This window comes from Pinus tabuliformis, chromosome 8 (assembly GCF_031772625.1).
Source record: "Pinus tabuliformis cultivar Carrire ecotype Pingquan chromosome 8, CPIR1, whole genome shotgun sequence".
NCBI lineage: Eukaryota > Viridiplantae > Streptophyta > Pinopsida > Pinales > Pinaceae > Pinus > Pinus tabuliformis.
In genome coordinates this window covers 159,809,116-159,833,044 of record NC_142294.1, presented here as the reverse complement: position 1 = coordinate 159,833,044, position 23,929 = coordinate 159,809,116, and the positions used below count along the sequence as shown (strand labels likewise).

The 23,929-nt window shown below is 40.5% G+C and overlaps 1 protein-coding gene across 1 annotated transcript in view; it reads left to right on the top strand.

Annotated features, from left to right (window-relative positions):
- The window catches only part of LOC149234627 (mitochondrial phosphate carrier protein 1, mitochondrial-like), a 197,418-nt gene that overhangs the window by 68,376 nt on the left and 105,113 nt on the right, over window positions 1–23,929 (top strand). The window lies entirely within an intron of this gene.

Sequence of the window (23,929 nt, the reverse complement as noted above, 5' to 3'; positions counted from 1 at the left end):
TTATGTTCCCTTCAATTGATCTCTTGGAAATTGGAACCCATGTATATTGGAATATGACAGTCTTAGATTGGATGACTTTTCTCTGGATCTAAAGGGAAACAGGATGAACAATGAAAAGGTTTCAAGGGAATTTTCTTGTGAATCCTTCTTTCCATAGAAAGTATATGTTAGCTTTTTTAGTATGCGTTTGAGATATGACCTTATATTGAACTGAATTAGTCTCCAATATGTGTTAAGTTCTTAACTAAATGATTTGCATGATCATCTGGTAATACTTCTATTTGTAAATATATTTGCAGACAAAGGAAAGCTGAAAATTAACTTAGACATATGATGATTATATGGCATAGCTCACCAATGCCTAATAAACAATAAATGATTTTATTACAAAACTCAGCTTTATAATTTATGACATGATTACATCACATCATGTATATGTTACAAGTACTCCTAGGCACTTAATATGACATGTATAATATTTACTCTAACAGCCTCTCATTGTACCAAAAGTTAAAACAAAGGGGAATTATTTGGACAAGCAAGCTGTAAAACGTGTTTGCAGACTGTTTCCACTCCAACTAGTAGGGTTGGCAAGGTTCAGCCAAGCCTGCTCAATGATAAGCACTATTAAGAACACATCCATTTTCACCTTAGCATAGTCCTCTCACTTTAGGCCAACTCTACAAAACACCAAGGTCAGTATCCCTACAAACACACTCAGCCAAATGTATAAGTAGACCAGTGCCTAAGTACATGTATATGGAAGAGGTAGAAGTTAATTCAATGACAAAATTTGATCTGATAAATGATGTAACAGCATAACTATTTTGCAGACCAGTGAAGAAAATACTCAATAGACCAATGAAATAAGCTTGGAAAATGCTGTAAATTGACTATAAAGACTTCTTCCCACAATAGGAAATGATTTGGAAGTGTTATACTTGATTGATGTGGCTATAAGAAGGAGATAAGCTTGCTGTTCAAACTTGCAATATCCGAAGATTGTACCAGGACAGCAAGCAGAAGACCAATTCAGGAGCCCAAAACTAGCTCTTGGTGAACTTAAAACTCAAGGAACTAGGTTGAAAGTTTTATGACTATGAAGATCTTTTCCAGTGAGCACAAGAACACAAAATTTGGATGAGTAGTTGAAAAGATATTCAATCTGCAAGTTAACTATTAAGAAAATGGCCCTCAACTAAGGGGGGTTGAAAATCGACTGAGTCCAAATGAGTGATAAGACCTGCAAAATGATTTGGACAGCTAATATATGATTTAAAGTCAATGAAATATTCAATGAAGGCACCTTTAAAATTCAAATCAACTATAAATGATACAAGAAGATTATGCTTGAGTTTCATGTATCCCAAGGCAAGGGTTTGCTTCCACTTGTCTTCATTTCTGTAAGTAATTTTCAGCATCTGTAATAAACCTTGAATCACTTGGAAATGATGTTAGAACAGCGATATGAGGCAAAACAAAGGGGGCTGTACAACCTTAGGGCTTCTAGTGTTGAATGGCATTGTCATTAACGCCAACGTTGGTTCTTGAATGCTCTTAATATTTGTCTAGATTGCATTGATTGAAGCTGCAATGGTTAGGAAGCCTTGGTAAACCCTAGATGCCCCGAAATTGATGAGAATTTGGATGGAAAGGTCATTGTATTTGGACTGAGGATTGTCGTCATCTGATTCTTCTCATCATGCTGATTCGAATGGTATGTGGTACGTCTCGTAAGTCCTCATGGTTGAGGAGATATACCTCTTTAATTATCGATAACCCACTTTTGGTTAAGAAGCCCCACGGGATAACCCACAAGTAATTTTTTTTTTTTTTTGTGTATTGAAGAAAATGTAATGTCCCCAAATTTTGGATTTCCTGGCAAGGTGGTTAGGAGGGTTTTCCAGAGCTTGTGTTAGCCTGGTCATAGGAGTGAGATTACTCCATTGGTGGGCCCAGAGTGTTTTAGAGGAGTTTTATAGGTCCGACTAGGATCGCTTACCATATTTCATCATTGGGATCAATTTCCCATGATTTGCTCTTGGTTATGTTGTATTCCAACGATTTTCGTAAAATGGTGTTATTAACATGTTAACAAACATATTTTAATTAATTACGCTTAAGGTGTTGTTTCGGGCTGATTACTTGGAGAAACACCTTAGTGTATTAGCGCGTTGGAATCGGGTTAAAAAGATCTACATGGCAGAATGATAAAAAGGGGCTTTGGGTGGCCAGTGTGACCACAAAGGTGAATTAAGCATTTTCCAACATTAAACGTGACTTTAATTAGTTTATAAAAGTCACTTTACTAATAAAGGAAAGGAAAGTTGCTTTTAAATATTTAATTGGAGGGAAAAAGTAAGTGAGTTATAAAAAAGCGAAATGAGGGGGTCTCTCGTCATTCATTCGTGCATTTGAGTTTTTGGAGATAAGAGCTCTTGGAGACTTTCCTTGCGGAGAAGGTTAGGGTTTTGGAACCCTAGCCGCCATGAATGACTTTGGTGTTGAAACTAGACACCCTAGTTGGATTTGAGAGTGAAATCATTCAGATTTCATCGTTGGAATTCAAAGGAGAGAGATTTCTTAGAGATTTGAGTTCAAAAAGGAATTATCAGTTGAATTTCTAATTTATTGTTCTTCATTTAACATCTTTCAGGTTGAAGACAGTTGTGTGGAGCCAAAGATTCAAGCCTAGGTCTGAAGCTAAGTCACTGTTGAAGGAGAGAATGGTTCCCACTCATTTTTGCTGCTCAAATAGTCTAAGGGGAAGGCTGGGTTTGAAAAGCAAGACAAAGAGACAAGTTTTGATCATTGGAGTTCGAGTTCCTTTGCCAAAAAGGTTGAATCTCAGTTTGAGGGCCATATCAAGTTTTGAGTGTGATGTTGAATCTTCATCTCTAAAGGGCTGATTTTATGAAGTAAATTTATGGCTGCAAGGAGCGTGTCTAGTTGGTAATTACCTTCAATTTGGGCATGCTACGACTTCCCCTTTTTGCTGGACATATTGCTAATGTTTCCATGCTTGAACTCTAAAGCCCAAGAATAGTCATTTTCCTAATTCGTGGAACCTATTCCTTCAACAAACAAAGGCACGTTTGTATCAGTTGGAAGCTGCTATTTTCTGAGTTGTATGGCTGGCCTCATCTCTACCTTTGACTGATATGTGGGAGGTGGCACCAAAAATAAAATTTTCAGGTTACACTACTACATTGTTCTCTCTGTATTTTTTTGGTGAAAAGAAAAAAGTGCTGTTTTAGTTTAATTTTATTATGTTATTGTCATGTACCAGTAGTATATAAATTTTTGAGTGTTATACAAATCAGTTTGGACTCTTTGAATACCCTAGTTAAATGCATATTGGCTATTGTGCATGTATTTTCTGTTGGAGTTGCAAAAATGAACCTACAACAATGTGTATTTAAACTGTTTTATGAAAGACATTAGGGAAAGTTTAAAGTATAAACCTATGTTGCCAGGAAACGTGGGTTCGGGGACGGGTACAGGTATGGGAACTTCTTTTTTTGAAACAGGGTGCATGGGTTCTTCGGGGGTATATTATAATTTATATATATAATATATAAATATTATATTTTATAAATTATAATATATATGAATTTGTATATTTTTCAACTTTAAACAAGAAAACTAAAATATTTATGATTTAAACTTTAAAGATTTAAACATGCACATCATTGAACATTCAACATTCACATTGAAATTTTAAAATTTCTAGTTTGATATCAAGTGCAAATTGGAGTTCACATATTAATAAGAATCATGATATATGTCCATTGTCATACTACATTCAAAATTTGCCTTAAGGCATCTCCAAACATGAACTAGGAAATTTTAAAATACTAAAATAAAAATAGCTAATAGTGAACAATGGCTTCCTCAAGCCATGTCATCAACATCCATGTCATCAACATCACTCAGATCTTTAGTGAACATGCTCTCCAGGTAGGAATCACTCTCATCTTGAGGTTCCTGCTCATCCATAGCAACTTGAGGTAGCTCAATAAGGCCATCTGGTTGTATCTCCCAATGTTTTAAAACTCCGACTCCAACACTGACTCGGCTGAGGGTTGACTCCGACTCGGTATCGACTTGGCCAACTCGATTTCAATGACTCGGTCATTGTAAAAAATACATTAAATATTTATTTATTTATTTATAAAAAAACACAATTTTAAAGATTTTCATTCATGTTTCCAAACACACAGCATTAGAATATAGATGGAAAACAACATATGATCAAAGTAGGCTCATGAATATATCCATTATATCAAAATGGCACCCAGTGCACTGTCCAATACATACATGATCAAAGATTCAAAACAAAAACACATAACCAAGGAGGCTAGAAATGGCCTCTACAACAAAAGTAAACTGTGACCAGTACTACTGGCTAGTAGCTACTGCCAGAGGAGCCAAGATCATGTGGATCAATCTCTGGATCATCATCAGAGTCAGACAGGGGGCCCCATGGCTCCTCCTCATCATCATCTCCAACTGCAACTGTAGAAGTGGTAGCACTAGCAGGCTGTGCAGCAGATGCAAGCTGAGATAGACGAGATATGCGGCTGCGCTTCTGTCGTGGCTGAGCAGAGGAAGCACCTGCAACTGGAGGACTTGCTGGCTGTGAGGCTGAGGCTGGTACAAGTGGATCAGGATCTGCATTCAACTAAACATCATGTTCGAGTGATGCCTCCCTATGTAAATCCAAATCAAGATCCTCATCAGAATCAAACTCTGTTGGATGACTCTCCACTACCCAATTTGATGTTGGATCAATGTCTTCCAACACAATGGGATCTGAATCAGGTATTTTTTTCAGCAATTGGTTGCGTTTGAGCCGGAGGTTGTATTGGACATAGACTAGATCATTTAATCGTTTTTGATCCAAACTGTTTCTCTTCTTTGTGTGAATCCTCTCAAAGACAGACCAATTGCGCTCACACCCAGTAGCACTGCAAGTTTGACTCAAAATACGAATTGTAGAGTTCTGCAATTTAGGACAATGGCTACCAAAAGCCTCCCACCATTGTGCCGCAAAAAACATAGGAGTGTAATGAGTTAGCTCAACAAAATTACAAACTATATCCAACTTTCAAATTATAAACGATTTAACAAAATTTTAAAAAACTATTAAGAATTTGAAAATTGAAATTTTTGTTTTCTTGGCTCATCCGCTTCTCTTGCAACCTTTGCTAGGTTCTTCCCAAAGGTACCCGAGGCATTGGTGAAGGTCATGACCTGTCGGTGTATCTCCAGCTAATCAGACTCCAATGGGATCATGCGATCAATGCAGTCAATCAGTCCATCTCTAACCTCCCCCCTAAAAGCTCCTGTCTCCTTAGCTTTATAATGATATCGTGGGTTTAAAAAATACCCAGCTACATGTATAGGGCGATGGAGTTGATTGTTCCATCTATCATCAATGATTGCCTAAATGGGCCCATACTTAGCCACTTTATCCTTGTATGCCCTCTTTATTTGCTCCTTTGCTTGATCCATAGCCTCATAAATGAAGCCCATAGCCAATCTTTCCCCATCCACCAACCGCAACACCTTAACCAGTGGCTCAACAAGCTTCACAATCTCTGCTGCCTTTCTCCAAAATATTTTTTCATTAACTTTATTTTTCAATTCTTTGCCTTCCAGTTTGTGAGACCACTGACTTTGATTCCATTCATCACTGGAAAACAACTTTTGCTAGTTTCTATGTTGGGAAAGCATAGATTGCAATGTCAAAAAATGAGTAGCAAATCTAGTGATGGTAGGCCTAATAATATCCCTGCCCCTAGTGTGTTTCCTCATGAGGCTCAAAATCCATGAATGATTATAGATAAATTTTGTTATGCTTTTGGCATGATCTATAGTGTTTTTGACCCAATCTAATTTTCCAATATTCTCAAGCATGAGGTCTATGCAATGTGCAGCACATGGGGTCCAAAAGATGGTCTTGTGTTTTTCCTCTAACAGTTTACCAGCAAGAACATAGTTAGAGGCATTATCTGTAATGACTTGAACAACATTAGCCACCCCCACCTCCTCAACAACCTCATCCAATAGCTGAAACAACAATTGCCCATCTTTTACCTTATCAGATGCATCAACTGATTTTAAAAACATGGTTCCCCGTGGGCAGAAGGAAAGTTTATGATGGTACGGGTTCTTTGATCAGTCCATCCATTTGTCATGATGGTACATCCTGTTCTTGCCCATGAGTCCTTGAAATCTTTCAAATACTCATTAATGGATGAAATTTCTTTCTTCAAATGATACCCCCTTAGCTCATGCATAGTAGGGCCTTTGAAGCCTTTTCTAGCAGCATGTATGGCATGCTCATAATATGGTGAACGGGAAGCATTGAAGGGGATATCAACATCATACCACCAACTAGCTATGTAATCACAAGCAGTCTCCCTCAATTCTTTCTTCCAATGGTCATCTAAAGTGGGCTGCATTTGACTTCTACTAGCTTGAGGACCATGTGCATCTGATGGAGAGGAGGGAGTGAAATAACTTTTGATATTCATATCACCCTTTTTCATTCTACCCTTTCCCTTTTTTTGAATAGACCCAAAAGAGGGAGGAACATATCGGAAGGGGTTGGATGCATCAGTACAAGGGATAGAGGAAGAACCCTGAAAATCAAAATGGGGGTTGGTAGCCATCATTTTTTGTATATTCCTCTTCCTCCCAATTTCAGCCTCTAATTCTTTTTGCCTAGCCTTATCTTCTTTAAACTTCTCAAAGCTGGCTAACAATTCCTTCCTAATCTCCCCAATTTCTGGTGAGGTACATGGAGTAATTTGGCCTCTAATCCCCGCCAAGTGTTGTTTCAGCCTATTAATGCCCCCAAGACCTTCCTTTATTTTCCTATGGCAAAATTTGCAATGCATTTGACTTTCAACCATTTTCAACATATGCCCAAGCAACATCTTTCACTCTAAGTGCCATTTTTTGACTTGGAAATGAAAGCAAACAATATGAAAAAAATAAAAATAAAAAATTGATTCAATGTGCATTTCTTTCACAAAAAACACTCTTTAGGATTTCTAGATTTGTACTAAAATTTAATAAGCAAAAACAGATTTGTACAAGTGAAAAAAAATACCTCCAGGCACAAACTGCCTCCTCAAGCTTGCTCCAAGAAACCAACTCCTCAATGCTTCTCCAAATGGTTGCCCAAGAAGCTCCTCACTCCAGCTACAATGCTTGCCCAACACTCCTCACTGCTGCTCCAAAAACAAACTCAACAACTCCTCACAAACTCTCACTGAAATTCTCACTCAAATGCATGAGATGGCTGTGAGAGAATGAGAGGGGTTGAGTGGGTTAAATAGGGTTTGGGAGAGGGGAATGGACCCCAAAGACCAACAAAACAAAAACTAAATTCATTTGGAGTCCCCCACACTTAGCAAATATTAAAAAAAATAAAAAAAATTGCGTTTTTTCAAGGCACCGGGCCGCTGTACGTAACCCGGCCGAGTTGATACGGACTCGGCCGAGCCGGCCGGGTTAATACTGAGCCGGCCGAGTTGTGTAACAACTCTTCCGGCTTGGTGTTAACCCGGCCGGCCGAACCGGTTACTTGGCCGGGTCACAATTTTCAGGCTTGGCTCGGACCAACTCGACCGAGTCGGTTTCGAGCTAGCCGTTTTTTTAAACATTGGTATCTCCTCATCCACACACATAACATCATCTGTGTATTGGTCCCATCTCTTGAAAGGACTCTCCTTGTACCCAAGGTCTTTTCTAGATACGAGACGAAGTGTGCTATGAATGTACACTAAGTTCTTTGCCTTCTTTGAGCCCAACCTATTTCTCTTTACTTAATGGATAAAGGCATAAGTACTCCAATTCCTCTCGCAAGATGAAGAACTAGCTACTTGGAAGATTATGGGAAGCCCATTAAATTAATTAAAGATTTAAATATAAAACCTAAAATGAACCTCAAAGAACTTGATTTTGGGGTTCCAAGTACCCATCATTGGGGTTCTCTGTGCCCATCAAAACAAAAGAACCCAAACTTTTTTAATGGAGAACTTGATTCTTCATAGAAGAACCTGGTTCTTATGGGTTCTTCTCAGAAGCACCCGTACCCGAATTCGATACTTAGGGATGAGAACCCAACACTAGTGATGCGAAAATTGTGATTTAATTAGATTTTCGCAATTTTTATTTTTTCTCGATATAATCGCCCGATTATTAAACCGATTTTTTTTTTTTTTTTTGCGATTCGATTAGTAAAAATCGTTGGCTCGGCAAACAACGGGTTTATATTAGCAAAAAATGATTTTTTTTTGATTGATTTCAACAGATAGGGGCAGCGGTGGATTGGGAGTGACCTAGGAGAAAAAACTTGTATATTGGGAGCTGATTGGAGGAGAAAAATGACTCAAAAACCCTGGTGGATTGAGAGCTGAGGAGGAGAGGATCAATTTTCTCTAGCAAACCGGTATGGGCACCAAATTTATGTGTTTTGTTTTGGTTTTTTTAATGTTTTTGGTTGGGTTTGGATAACCCATTGTTTATCAAATATTTTTGAATTGATTTGATGGGGTTTTTGTTTGTTAAATTGTCAAAAATTCCATGTGTTTTGTCATGTTCCTCATTTATGTAATTTTTTTTTTTTTAATTTTTGTAACTTGCAATCATTATTTTGCCATAGGTTCGCCATTCAACTTCAAAGTTCAAAATTCAAACTTCATCTTACAAATTTAAAACTCAAGAGTCAAGAGTTCAACCAAGTTACAAACATGCCAAGGAAATTGGACCCTTTGTGTGAATTTGGTGAACCTGATGGAGGGTTTGATAGAATGAATTTGAGTTGCAAGTTGTGTGAGCATCATATGTCAGGGGGGTTTATAGATTGAAGTATCACCTTGCACAAATCCATGGATTTGATGTAGGGCCTTGCACAAATACAAATCCGAAATCATCCAAAGAGCCATGAAATCATTGGAAGAATTAGAGCATGATAGAGAGGCCAAAGCAGAAATGAAGAGGCAACTAGTAAAGAGGGTGTTAGGCTCAGGTGAAGGAAGTGGCACTGGTTCTACTTCAGCATCAATATCTACAACCAACCCGGTAGCTGCCTCATCATTTTTTGTTCCTATAACTACGGTCCATGCCTGGTTCACAACCATCTATTACTTCAATGCTTAAAAAAATTGAGAAAGAACAAGCTGACAAGTTGTTGGCCAAATTTCTCCTTTGGAGTGATATTCCTTTCAGCGTTGTAAGGAAAAATCCATTTTTCCAGCCTGCTGTTGATGCTATTGCAACTGTTGGCCCAGGGTACAAAATCCCTTCTTATGATGACTTTAGAGGCCGGATTTTTCAAAATGAAAAGGTTGACTGCACCAAAAGATTGGAGGAGTTTAGGGCATCATGGGCACAAATAGGATGCACTGTGATGTCAGATGGTTGGACCGACCAAAATAGGAGAACCCTTATAAAATTCTTGGTTAGTTGTCCCAAGAGGACATTGTTTATGAAATCTATTGATGCATCTTCACATATCAAAGATGCAAAAACTTTATGTGATTTGCTGGATGTGTTTATTTTGGAGGTGGGTGCAGAACATGTTGTCCAAGTCATAATGGATAATGCTGCAAATTATGTTGCTGCTGGCAGGATGCTTATGGAGAGACATCCTACTTGATTTTGGACACCTTGTGCTGCACATTGTATTGATTTGATGTTGGAGGACATAGGAAAAATTTCTTTTGTCAAAGATATTGTGGAGTCATCAAAAAGCATTACAAAATTTATATATAATCATACATCTGTGCTTAGCTTAATGAGAAAATTCACCAACAATAAAGAGTTGGTGCACCCTGCCATTACACGGTTTGCCACCAGTTTCATATCTCTTCAATCCCTCTTGAATTATGTGGGATGTGAAGAGAATGTTTCTTTCAGAGGAGTGGCGCGCTTTGACAATGAGTCGCAAACCAGAGGGAGAGGCCATATGCAGATTAGTTTCATACCAGGAAGACTTCTGGGCGGGAGTGCAAGAGGTGTGCACTGTTACTGAACCTTTGGTAAAGGTTCTTCGATTATTTGATGGTGAGATGCCTGCAATGGGCTATTTGTATGAGGCCATGGACAGGGCCAAAGAATCCATTCGGGCCTACTATGATGATAAGGGAGATGAGGGGTTTCAAAAACAACTCCTCCTATGGGAAGTGATTGATGAACAATGGAACAACACACTCCATCGTCCCATTCATGCTGCAGGGATCTATCTGAACCCCACATTTTCTTACCCATGTGGGTTCGTATTTGATGCTGAAATCATGGATGGATTCTTAACCTGTGTTCAGAGGATGGTGCGATCTCCAGCAGAACGTACAAAAATCTCCAAAGAAATGGAGACATACAGGATGGTAGGTGGCACATTTGGCTTTGAGATGGCTGTCACTGATAGGGCGACTAAAATTCCAGGTATTTTTTAGTTTGTTTCAAATTTCATTGTCTCTTCAAGTTCATAACTTCATACTTTGCTTCAACTTTCAAAATTTTTATTTATTTACTTATTTTTATTTAAAATTTTATTTGTAATTTTGTTGTAGATGCATGGTGGAGAATGTATGGTGCTAGGGTACCCCTTCTGCAAAAGCTTGCCATTCGAATCCTCAGCCAAACATGTAGCTCCTCAGGATGCGAGCGCAATTGGAGTGTATTTGAAAAAATACACAACAAGAAGCGCAACAGGTTAAACTTAAAACTTAAAATATTGCAAATTTCCAAATAATTTTTTGAATTCATTAAACAATATATTTTTTTATAATTATTATTTCATGATCTTTGTACAGGTTGGAGTCCCAGTGACTTAATGGCATGGTCTACGTCTACTACAATCTTCAATTGTGGGTGAGGCAACTTGAGAGGACACCTGATATGGAGGCCATCTCATTGCATGGGATTGACACCACTGCTGCATGGAGGGTTGAGGCCGAGAGGCCTCTCATGGAGTTTGCCGATGATTGGTTAGAGCAGGAGGTAGTGGAAGGCGTAGAGGGGGAGGAGGAGGAGGAGGAGGAGCAACAGGAGGAGGAGGTGACACCACCTACCCGGGCTACCCCTGCCACCAGTAGAGGACGTGGTATACCTCCTATAGCTCCTAGTTCTTCAGCTTCTAGAGCACAACAGAGTCCACTGCCAACTCCACCAACATCTACATCTAGAGGGAAAGGGAAAGGTATTGCATTTTCTCGCAAGAGGGGCAGAGGAAATCAGTAGTATTAGTCTATTAGACTTTAGTTATTTTGTTCATTTCATTGTATATGACATTATGACTCATGATATGAGATACATTATTATATTTTTTGTTGATATTTTGAAGTTGAGTTGGGACTCAGGGGTTAGGAGTCAAGACTTACTATTCAGGACATGATTCACTGTTATGTGTGATGTAGCACTAGAAATGATATTACACATCTTATATATTAGTTCTTTATCATATTTATGTGTCAATGCATTTATTTTATGTTGTAGATGCTTTAGATATTAAAAAAATTGAAAAAAATGAATATTTTTGTATTTTACGTTTTTTTCTCGATTTTTACGATTTTTTCCCGATTTTGTCCCTTGCCGATAATATCCCAATAACAATAACTGCACCATTGCCCGGGATGGGTTTGAGAACCCCACCCCCGGGTTCGCGAACTCGTGCAACATAGGTATAAACCCAGAAAATTGTTGAAACTTTGAAAACTTATTGGAAGGGAATCTTACAGTGGTATAAAAGCATTGATCTTGGCTCAACTGTGGGTTATCTTTGAAAAGCCATGCTCGAGGGCTTTATTTTGAAGGTGCCAAAATATAATTGTTGGGTTCAAAGGTGAGATTATAACAAGGGAAAAATGCTTCCAAGTCAAGAGGAATTGTTGGCCCAAAAATTTGAAAACTATAACAAAACCTTTGCAAAAGTGATAAAGCACATGGAAGCATGGGTGTCATCAAAGGAAGTAAATAGAAAAAGGAATAATAGATCCAAAGATGAAAATGTAGTCATGGACCAAGAAGCAAGGATTGAAGATGAAAACCATAAACAAACCTTCCTGGACAAATTGAGAAAAGTCACACCCATTGAAAATGAAGCTACCATAGATTCACGCCAACAGGTTGGAACAAGAGTTTGGGATGAAAGTGAATAAAAAATTGCTACAGAGTACTTGTCATCACTTAGCGAGATTGTTGAGTTAGATGATGAGTAGAAAGAAATCATGAGCCAAAACAATTGATTATGATTCCCAAGAGGTATGCAAAGATGATAACACACAAGTGGTCGATGGTGCAAACTCAGTCCCATCAGTTGATGAGGTAAATGTTGCTCGCAAGTATACTTATGCCTATAATTTGGAAAACCAATTGAAGATGAATGCAAACAAGATTAGTGCGATGACGTGGCAATATGATGATGCAATGGTATTGGTGTCAGATTATTGTTGGAAAAGTGCAGTGGAACATGACAGTTTAGGAGGAGAGCCTTCACTTGCAGATTTTCAGACTCTCAAGAAGGCATTGGTAGAGATGAAATCTAACTACCTATACCTCCTTTCAGACAAAGATCACCTACTCATGCTTATTGAGATATATCATGATGCGCTAGTAGGGAAAGAGGAGGTCAGACATGCTTATTTGTGAGCTTGAGATTTCCTAGGAGTCCTTGAAGAGCACTCAGATGGTCCTTCAAGAATCAGAGTTGCAGGTTGACCAACTTTGTATGGAGTTGAATTGTCTACATTCTTTTATGGCAACCATCACACAAGAGGATGTTAGGGACACTCATGATTTGATAGAGTGGCCTCCTGTGATAATGGAGCACGAGGAGAATCCAGATGAACTAGCACTTGGAGAGAGGCATGTTCTAGAGTTCTATGATTATACACCCACAGGATGTGGATACAAATATATTTCAGATGAGGATACATCCATCTGCGATCTAGGTTCATTTGACACAAGTGGAGTTGATACTAGAGATCCTGGTTGGCAATGGGATCAAGTTGGAGTTTTCAATCATTTACCAGGCATGCAGGATGACTATGGCGTTAACCGGGTGATTGACTTAGTGACCAAGCACTCCCGTTCCTTCACACTTCCATCAGAGTTATAATCAGCGCTAGTGGCGAGTTGGTTTGATGCAGGAGTGTGCAAACTTCGGGTGATGTCTAGGCACATTGTTCATGCATGGGGTTGCAAGGTGGTCAACATGCCCCGACGGGAGTTATTCAGATGGGATGGCATTTGTATGCCACCAGATAGAGCAATATATGGGGATGATGTTCTTCCATTGATGTATTGGCCACAAGAGCCACCGAGGATCGACACAACGGTGACATCCAAATTAGCATGTGAGGAGTCATGCCACTTAGGTCTACCAGGACAGAGAAGGAGATATGGCCCAAATCATGGTGGGTCTACTAGCAGGATGGTAGATACATTGGTGCATGTCGGATACTAGACGGTACAATGTGCATTAGCAGCAGGTGGTGAAACCCAGTGGGGTACAGGGATATGCCATGGTGTGCAGAGGTATGCAGAGGAGTATGCTGGTGCATGGTTTTATGCAGTGGTGTATGGTGCTGCACAACGGGATCTCAGAGCATTGCTTCTGGGAAGACAAATTGATTGGGACATCATGTTGAAGAAAGTGTAACTAGGTTCGGTCTTTATAAATGTAATTTTGATATTTGTATTTCTAAAAGAAAAGAAATATTATTTTTGTTATTTATATCAATGAGTTTCTTGCTCATGGAATAGGTCTAGCACATGTTAAAGTGCTATAGCGAAGTCAAAGAGTCAAAAGAAATGATGAAGACCCTTAAGAGCATGTTACACCTTCTATTAGAGTCAAAAGAATACCTCCAAGCAAAGTCACAAGTCTCCTCCATCCAACGACATCACCAAAGAATCAAATCCGAAGTATAAAAGTCAAGTCGGCCTTAAGGAGGGACAAACCTCTATATATAGAGGTTGTCCACTCCTCCAACGACAAACATCTCTAAAATCAGCGAGAAAGGAATTCGAGAAAAGGGTGAAGAAAGATGAGGAAAGGGAGCCTCTAGTACAGTGAAGGAGGAGGAAACAAAACCGAGCCTTGGAAGTCTGTTCTAAGGTCAAATTACAGTCACACGTGCGAGAAAGAGAGGGTCTATTTGCTGTCATAACAACCCTCTACTACAGTGATATATATATATATATATATATATATATATATTGTTGTTTGTGCTAGGTCTATAAGGCCTCTCACTCAAGCAAAGAAGGAGCTCACTCAAGCGAAGAAAAAAGAGGACATTCACCTAAGGAATCCCCTCACACTGCAAATAAATAGGGCTGCACCACTGTCATATCAGACCCCAACTATATCTCAAGAAAGAGCTCGGTTGGGTAAGAGATAAGGGACTCTTCATATGTGAAAGAGTCCACTAAGGATAAAAGAGGAATATCTCTTCTAGAGCTAGCATATCTAGAGCTAGTATCTGTTACCGGAAGAATAATGAAGTGCCAAAAGAAGGATGATGAAGTGTTTGAATGGCTATGAAACATTTCACTTGATGCCCTAGGAGACCCTCTAGGGTTAGGCCTAGAATTTGGAAAATTGAAGAAAAGAGAGGTAAATTTGACCACCAAAGGGATACGAGGATCAGTGCCTTATTGCTTGGGCTTAATGGAGTCAATATACACATGGATCGAGAATTTTCGTGAGCTAAGGAGCCCTAATTGGTCTCTGCTAGTCTCTCCAAGGGCACAACTAGGCCAATAGGGATTTATACTTCAAATTTGCCAAAGAGATGAAGTTTCGAGGCTTAAAACCTATTAGGTGCCTCTAGGAACATTCACCCACTCTCTTCAAGTACAATGCATGCATTAAATCACTTATTCAAGGTTCCTAGAAGAATTTTGCATTTACTTTAACCCATACAAGAATAATGATAACCATCACATGCAGTAAACTAGTAAAATAACACGAATAACATCAAAATTCAACTCACATGAGAGAGAGAGAGTATATCCATTCATCAAATTCGCATTAGAAAGAAACTCCAAATACATTAGCGAAAATCCAAACATCATAGTGTATTGCAACTCTCATGATCATCTCATGATGTGTGTCATGCAACTCTCTCATGATCATCTCGCTAAAAGTATACTCAAGGGTGGAACATACGCTACCTCAGCAACAATATGCCGAATTGGAAAGTGACAGATGCATGAGTTAATCTCAAAGGCATGATTAAGAACCCGTATGGATACCCATGGGTAGTCCTATGAGTATCCCTCTGACTCTAATCAGTTGATGTTCCAATCGAAGATCAAACTTCGAGGAATGCAATGCTCTCTGACGCTCATTCATACGCTCATCGATCCTGGGTAAGCCAGACCCATTGGTATGCCCGATGTCCCAATCAATTTGTCTTCCTAGAAGCAATGCTCCGAGATCCCGCTATGCAGCACCATACACTTTGCATAAAACCATGCATCATCGTACTCCTTTGCATACCTCTGCACACCATGGCATATCCCTGTACACCACTGGGTTTCACTGCCTGTTGCTAACGCACTGTGTACCATTTGGTATCCTGCATACGTCAATGTATTTGCCATCCTGCTAGTGGACCCAACATGATGTGAGCCATATCTCCTTCTCTGTCCTGGTAGACCTAAGTGGCATGACTCCTCACATGCTAATGGGGATGTCAAGTTGTGTCGATCCTCGGCGGCTCCTGTGCCCAATAAATCAATGGAAGAATATCATCCCCATATATTGCTCTATCTGGTGGCATACAAATGCCATCCCATCCGAATAACTCTCCTCGGGGTATGTTGACCACCGTGCAACCCCATGCATGAACAATGTGCTGTGAAAATTCTATCATTGCAGCAACTGATTTACTTTTCCTACTTATTTCATCATAAGTTATTCATGAAATTACTTCAACAAACATTAAAATAAACACTGCTGTAGATATCACACCGTAATACAGAAACAAACATATGCACACATTGACACAGTTATTTTGGACTAATGTCCCCAAAAAAACCCAATGTGGGAAAACCGGTGCAGCAAGGGAGGATTTTATTATTCAGCAATTTTCTTGTACAACAGGGTGCTGAACTGGCTTACCCATAGATAGACAAACTTCCAACACTTTTCTAAACCTAGCGTAGGCCCTACTGACCTTTGCTATAGCCTGAAACCCTCTGCGTCAGTTTGAAACCCTATGCGTCAACCTATTGAGGCTCTACGCAACCTATCTGGGCCTCTGCATCACTCCTGCAGCCTCTGCGTGGATGACACATGCCCTTCTGGCTTTGCGCAGTCTCTGCAGCCTCTGCGTGGATGACGCAGGCCCTTCTGGCTTTGCGCAGTCTCTACTGCCTCTGTGTGGCTTCCTCTGCCTCTGCGTCTACCTCTTCTGTGCTGATCTCCCGTCTCTTTGTTCTGTACTTGCTGCCTCCTAACTGTTCTCCAGACCACTGGTTCAATTTCGCAGCAAACCCCGCTCCAGAAATTGAATTGACTGGTCTCCCTCAGTGTGTTCTCCAAGTGCCCCTCAAGCCTCCTCTTATACTTTTTCTGTTGACATCTCAACGACAGAGTTTAAGTCTCTAATCAACGGCTAAGATTAGATCTGGCTTGATCCATGTCTTTTAGACCATTCTAACACAGATTCATATTAATACACATTAATATTTTATTTTCCCTAAGTTTAGACTTAGGGACTCCATTAAAAATATTAATTCTTTTAATATCTCTTGATCTGTTTAAAATCTGCCCAAACCCTATTTGGGTATTGGAGATCTTATGTGCCCCAACCTCTCCACCAAATTTCGTGGCTAGAGCACATCCGATGCTACCCCAAATCAACACTCCCTCTTAGTGAGGACTGTGCTCTAGGAATACTCCTCCCTGAGTATTACTCTGATCATCCAGCATCGGTACTTGTGCTGATGCTAGGCCTTCCTGTCCAACATCCTCTGCATTGCTACCCATGACTCTGCTACTGCCACTATTGCATCTGTACGATAGCTTCCTCTGCATCCATGCTGCTGCTGGTCCTTTCTCCCAACACTGCATCCGCACTGCAACTTCCTCTGCACTTGTGCTGCTGTTGGTCCTTTCTCCCAACACTGCATCTGCACTGCAATTCCCTCTACATTTGTGCTGCTGTTGGTCCTTTCTCCCAACATTGCATCTGCACTACAACTCCCTCTTCATTCATGTTGCTAACACACTACTTCTGAAAGGGGTTCTTTGCCATCCCCATCTTTTCCTTGAAGTAGTCAAATTTTGACTTTCCAAGGGCCTCGGTGAGGATATTTGCCACTTGTTCCCCTGTAGGAGTGTAGCTCAACTGTAGAGCTCCTCGTTGGACACAATCTCTGACAAAGTGACACCGGATATCAATATGCTTTGACCTATCATGAAATACTGGATTCTCAGAGAGTTTGATGCAACTCTGATTATCACACATGATCCTGGTCGCCTTCGCATTTCTTTTGAATAGGTTTACCAGCAGTTTTCTAAGCCATATGGCCTCACACGAAGCTGTGCTTGCTGCCATATATTCTGCCTTAGACGAGCTCAGAGCCACGGACTTCTGTTTCCTACTGCACCGGGAGGTTATTCCTGATCAAATGTTGAAACAGTACCCAGAGGTACTTTTCCGATCCATTGAACTTCCTGCCCAATCTGCATCAGTAAATCCACTCAACCTGATATCCTTCCCCTTGTATTACAAGAGCCCATAATCAACTGTTCCTTATAAGTACCTGAGAACGTGCTTGGCTGCTGCCCAGTGAGCCCTCTTTGGTTCCACTATGAACTGACTGGGGGTGTTGACAGCGTAGCAAATATCTGGCCTGGTATTGACCTGATACATCAGGGACCCTATGAGCTGTCGGTATAGAGTGGGATCGACATCCTTGTCTTATGATGCATCAATCTTCTTCCAGTTGGTGATCATTGGTGTAGCCACAGATCTACAGTCTCCCATGAAATAGTGCGAAAACACGCTTATATATTTCAATGAATGAATGATTTGATTTACATGAGCAAATGAAGCTCAATAAGTAATACAAAGATATTTACAGAAATAGAAACGTCAAGTTTCTATTAGGAAATAGAAACAACCAGTTTCTTCTAAGAAACTGCTAAAAAGATAAAAATAGAAACAACTAATAAGAATGAGCATTAAACAATAAATAACATTATTCTAATACCCTCCCTTAATGCTCAATCTATTTACAACACCGATAGACCCTCTGAATTTTACAAACTTATCAGGACCAAGAGGCTCAGTGAAGATGTTGGCGGGCTGCTCCATTGTGGGAACATATCGCAACTGAACGGATCTATCTTCAACAAGCTGGCGAATGTAGTGACAATGGGTTTCTACATGCTTTGTTCGTTCATGAAAGACTAGATTCTTGGCAAGTTTGAGCACTCCCTGATTATCACAGAACAAGGGAGTAGGACCTATTTGGAAAACATGCATATCCGCAAGCATACGTTGAAGCCAAACTGCCTCACAAGATACCTTCACTGGTCCCCGATACTCTGTTTCTGTTGAGGAGAGAGCCACTGCCTGTTGCTTCTTACTAGTCTAGGTGACAGCACCGGATCCTAGACTAAACACATACCTAGCTGTAGGTTTATGGTAATCAACCGAACTGGCCTAGTCAGAATATGTGTAACCACTAAGTATAGGATCGGAACTTTGAGTGTACAAAAGTCCATAATTAGGAGTGCCACGCACATAACGCAGCACACGCTTCGGTGCTGTCCAATGATCAACGTTAGGAGCTGACATGAAGCGGGAAATGTAGCTCACTGCAAAACTGATGTCAGGTTTAGTGGCAGTAAGGTAGATGAGGCTACCCACTAATTGCCTGAATAAAGTTTCATCCACAAGGGGTGAGGATGACTGAGCTGAAATTTTGAGCCCTGGTTCCATAGGAGTCGTGGCAGGTTTGCAATCTTGCATTCTGAATCTGTCCACAAGATTTTTGGCATATTTGCACTGAGAGAGAAAGATGTTGTTCTCAGTCTGCCAGAATTCAACCCCCAAACAGTAATGAAGAAGTCCTAAATCTGTCAGATCAAAAGTGCTGAACAAATCTTGTTTGATCCCATGGATCAAATGTGTTGAGCTGCCAGTAATGATAAGGTCATCCACATAGACAACCACAAACAGAATATCATCACTAGTATGCTTGATATACAGGTTTGCATCAGATGGACTCCGCTGAAAACCATGATCTATAAGATACTGATCAATTTTCATGTACCAAGCCCGAGGAGCTTGTTTCAAACCATAGAGTGCTTTGACTAATCTACAGACTTTCTGTTCTTGATCGGCAACCTTGAATCCTGGAGGCTGCATCATGTAGACTTCTTCCTATAAGTCACCATTCAGAAAAGCACTCTTTACATCCATCTGATGGACTTGCCAATTGAACTGAGCTGCTAAGGCAAGGACAAGCCGTATGGTACTCATCTTGGCTGTAGGAGCAAAGGTCTCCTTGTAGTCAATGCCTTCCTTCTGTGAGAACCCTCGAGCAACAAGGTGAGCTTTATACTTGTCTAGGGTTCCGTCTGCTTTGTATTTCACTTTATACACCCATTTGCAGCTAATGGGCTTTTTCCCTGCAGGAAGATCAGAAAGGGTCCAAGTGTGATTCTTCTGAAGACTCTGGAATTCAGCTTCCATAGCTTGTTCCCACTCAGGTGTACCCTTAGCCTCTGAATAGGTTTGAGGCTCAAAAATACTGTGCAGGTTAGCCATAAGAGCAAAATTTACTGTAGATTGTTGTTTGCTCTTATGTCTAGAAGTTCTACCTTCAAGGAGCTCATTATCCTGGAGATCACCAATGGTTTTAGCCCACCATTTAGGCCGAAGAGTAGAGGAACCAATATCAAGAGGAGATGGAGAAGGCTCAGGAACAATAGGAGCAACAAGAGGAGGGTTATTTTCCGGAGGAAGCTCAAATAGTGCATCATCAAATACTGATGCTACATTATCCCTCCCATTAGGTGGACCTACCAGAAGAAAAACACTGTGAGGCTGATCCTCAGAACACTGCTCAAAAGGAGGAGACTGAAAGAATCCTCTATCTTCATCAAATACTACATCATGACTGAAGCTAAGACGACCAATGGCTAGATCTATCAACCTATAGTCCTTGTGATGATCACTGTACCTTGTCATCATGAGTTTTTGGCTTTTGGAATCCAACTTAGAGCGCTTAGCAGCTGGAATCCAAACATATGCAACTGAGCCAAATACTTTGAGGTGACTGATCTTAAGCTTACGGCCAGATCAAACCTCTTCGGGAGTCTTCCCCTTAACAGCCTGATTAGGTGAATGGTTAAGAAGATAGACAACAGTAAATACTGCTTCAGCCCATAATTTGTTCGGAACATTCCTGTGTTGTAACATGGAACGAGCCATTTCAACAACCGTACGGTTGCGACGTTCAACAACACTGTTCTGTTGAGGAGTGTAGGGTGTAGTTAACTGACGTTTGATGCCATGAGTATCATAGAAGTTGGAGAAGGCAGAAGAACAAAATTCCCCTCGTTATCCGTCCTAAGAGTTATGATATTATAGCCAGACTCTTTTTCAACCAAGGATTTAAACTTCTGAAAGATACTAAATACATCAGACTTATATTTTAGAAAATACAGCCACATCTTTCTACTGAAATCATCTACAATAAGCAAAAAATATTTGCACCCAGTAATAGAAGATGCATGCATAGGACCACAAATATCAGCATGGATTAACTGGAGTACCTTAGATGCGTGCCAAGATTCTCCATCCTTGAATGAAGACCGATATTGCTTGCCAGCTTGACAGGCGCCGCATACTCCCAACTTCTGAGTCTGAATATCAGGTAACCCTGACACAAGTCCCTCCCGAGAGAGCTGAGAGAGATACTGCATGTTTAGATGCCCATATCGCTGATGCCACAGAGTGCTGATGGGAGAAACACGAGCTGCTAGAGCCACTTCTGGAGAATCACCAGTGTTAAGAAGGCTGTATAGACCGTGATCCTCTAGGCCAGCAGCAACTGTAAGACTAGTCTCCTTGTCGATAATGGAGCACTTGTGCGCACTGAACACTACATCAAGTTGAGGAGAGTTCCTCATAATCTGGGTGACATACAGCAGATTAACTTCCATACCAGGAACATAGTACACATTCAGGAAGATGAGTGTGTGCCCACCAGACTGGATCTGATCTGTACCTCTGCCAACCATTGTGTACTCTTCACCTCCGCCGAATACCACGGAATCACTGAAAGGTGAGAAGTCAATAAACTAGTTACGCCTGTGAGAGAAATGGCGTGATGCACCAGAGTCAATGTACCAGGCCGAAGACGGGACATGATCTGAAGACCTTTTAGCTATAAAGGCGTAAAAGGCAGATTCTGTTTGCTTGGAATATTTTGCAACATTCGCTGTGTGATGGGGCCCTCCCTGTTTCTTCAGTTCAGAAGCAATCCTCTGTCAGCAATCTTTCTTCATGTGGTCGAATTTGTGACAGTAATTACATTGCACATTTTTCTTCCTAGCAGGATAAAAAAGCTGAGAAGAACCTTTCTGCTGAAAGGACTGAGAGGACTGATATTTGGCAGCAAAAGCATTTTCTGAGGAGGCTGATGAAGCACCACTACCAAACTGTTGTTTCCAACGATCCTGCTGCATGAGTTTGGTGCATAACTTCGGAAACTTCAGATCAACATTAGTGGAGGTAATGTTGAGTGTTTCTATGAAGTGCTCATAAGGTTTTGGTAGACTTTTCAGAGTGATGACTACCATATCTTCTTCCTCCATGGTCCGACCAATGGCTTCGAGCTGATCTCGAATGTCTTTAATCTTGTTAAGATGTTCTTGTAAAGACATATGTTCGTCCATCATGATGGAGAACAACTGATTCTTGAGAAAGAAAGCTCTGCTCTTGTCGGATGTCTCATGCAATTCCTTCAAATGTTGTCAGATTTCAACAACTGTCTTGCTGGAAGGAATCTGTGGTAACTGATCATCAGTCACAGAGAGTTTGAGAAGCATAACAACGTCTCGATTTCGATCATCAAACTTATCTTGATCGGTACCAGTTGTACCAGGACTGAGCTCTTTGCCCAAAACGAGCTGGTCAAGACGCCTATATTAAAAAATGGTCAACATTCTCTGCTTCCAGATGTTATAATTGTTGCCATTAAAGCGTTGATTGCCTTCCAACATCAGATTGGTTAACGAGGCCATCAACACGTTTTTCCAAGACACGGAAAACAATAAAGGAGTCTGGCACGGATTTCAATGTAGATGCCTGCTGATCCGGACAAAAACTAACAGGTGCTGGAAACAAAATTCAAACTTGCTAACTCGAAAAAACGAGGTACGGAAAACGATGCACCCAAAAAATTTTGGCGACTACCCAGTTGAGATATCGCAAAACCCACATCAAATCTGTAATCGGAAAAAATTTTCGACAAAAAAAAATAAAATACCTGTTCCGACTGCACAGTGCAAACAGAATCGAGAAAAAAAATTAGTCGAATTTTCTGATGATCAATATAATTTCCGCGTGACGCTCGCGGGTCTACTAAAGTTCACGGGCAATCTCTAGTTGTGCTTTCCACCGCTGGATTCCCGACTTTCAAATGCCCAAATCTCGTGACTGTGACTGTGACGGAGGATCGAACCTCTTACCAGACAGAAGAAACAAAACGCCTGAACGGAGACTGAGACAGAGACTGGTGGCCCCTTTTAAGCCTTAAAATAAAAAACAAAACGAAGGCAATTTTCGCTTTCCGCAGGTCAATAATGACTGTCTCGACCAATAGTAAGATGGCCTCCTGAACAGAACAGCAAGAAGCGTCCCTACGACGCGCAGCTTCGCCCCAGGTTTCGAATCTTCGGGCCTTCCGAGACAGGGAAAGCGTAAACACCAGACGACTGCAAACGAGAATTTAGAGGGTAATTAACGGTTGATCATACGGAAATATTCAGTGCAACGTCCTCGGATGTCTGATGTCTCAGAGTATTCCAGTGATGGGTATCAAAGACCTCGATGGCCCTAATCAAGCGTCTCTAGTGTCTGCGCAGGGAGAGTCCGTCTCTTGACACGAAGAACAGGTGGACGTGCCGTCTCCAGCCACTGCTTCGCGGGTAAGAGTTGGCAAGTGGTGTGGCCAATCATGACGCCTAGTAAACAACCACAATTTTTCTCAGAATCCACGAAATTTTTCAAACAACAAATTTTTTCCGAAAAAATAGAACCTAAGCTCCGATACCATAAAACAGTGCGAAAACACGCTTATAGATTTCAATGAATGAATGAATTGATTTACATGAGCAAATGAAGCTCAATAAGTAATACAAAGATATTTACAGAAATAGAAACATCAAGTTTCTATTAGGAAATAGAAACAACCAGTTTCTTCTAAGAAACTGCTAAAAAGATAAAAATAGAAACAGCTAATAAGAATGAGCATTAAACACTAAATAGCATTATTCTAATATCCCATCCTGAACCTTTTTAGGATTTCTGTAGCATACCTTCCTTGCCCAAGGAATATTTCTCCTTTCTGCTGCCAAACTTCCAACCCTAGGAAATAGTGCATTCGTCCCAGATCCTTCATATTGAACTCTGTGGCTAGATTCTTCTTGCAGTCTTCAATGAGTCTGGATGATCCTGCCAGGAAGAGATCATCCACATATAATACTAAGATAAGTGGCTCGCTCTCTACGACCAGATAGTAGGGATTCGGATCCCCGTCACTCTTGACAAACCACATCTTCTGCAAGTAGCCATCTATTCGACCATACCACGCTCTTGGTGCCTGCTTTAGTCCATACAAGGCTTTCTTCAGTCTGCATACATGAGACTCCTTTTCA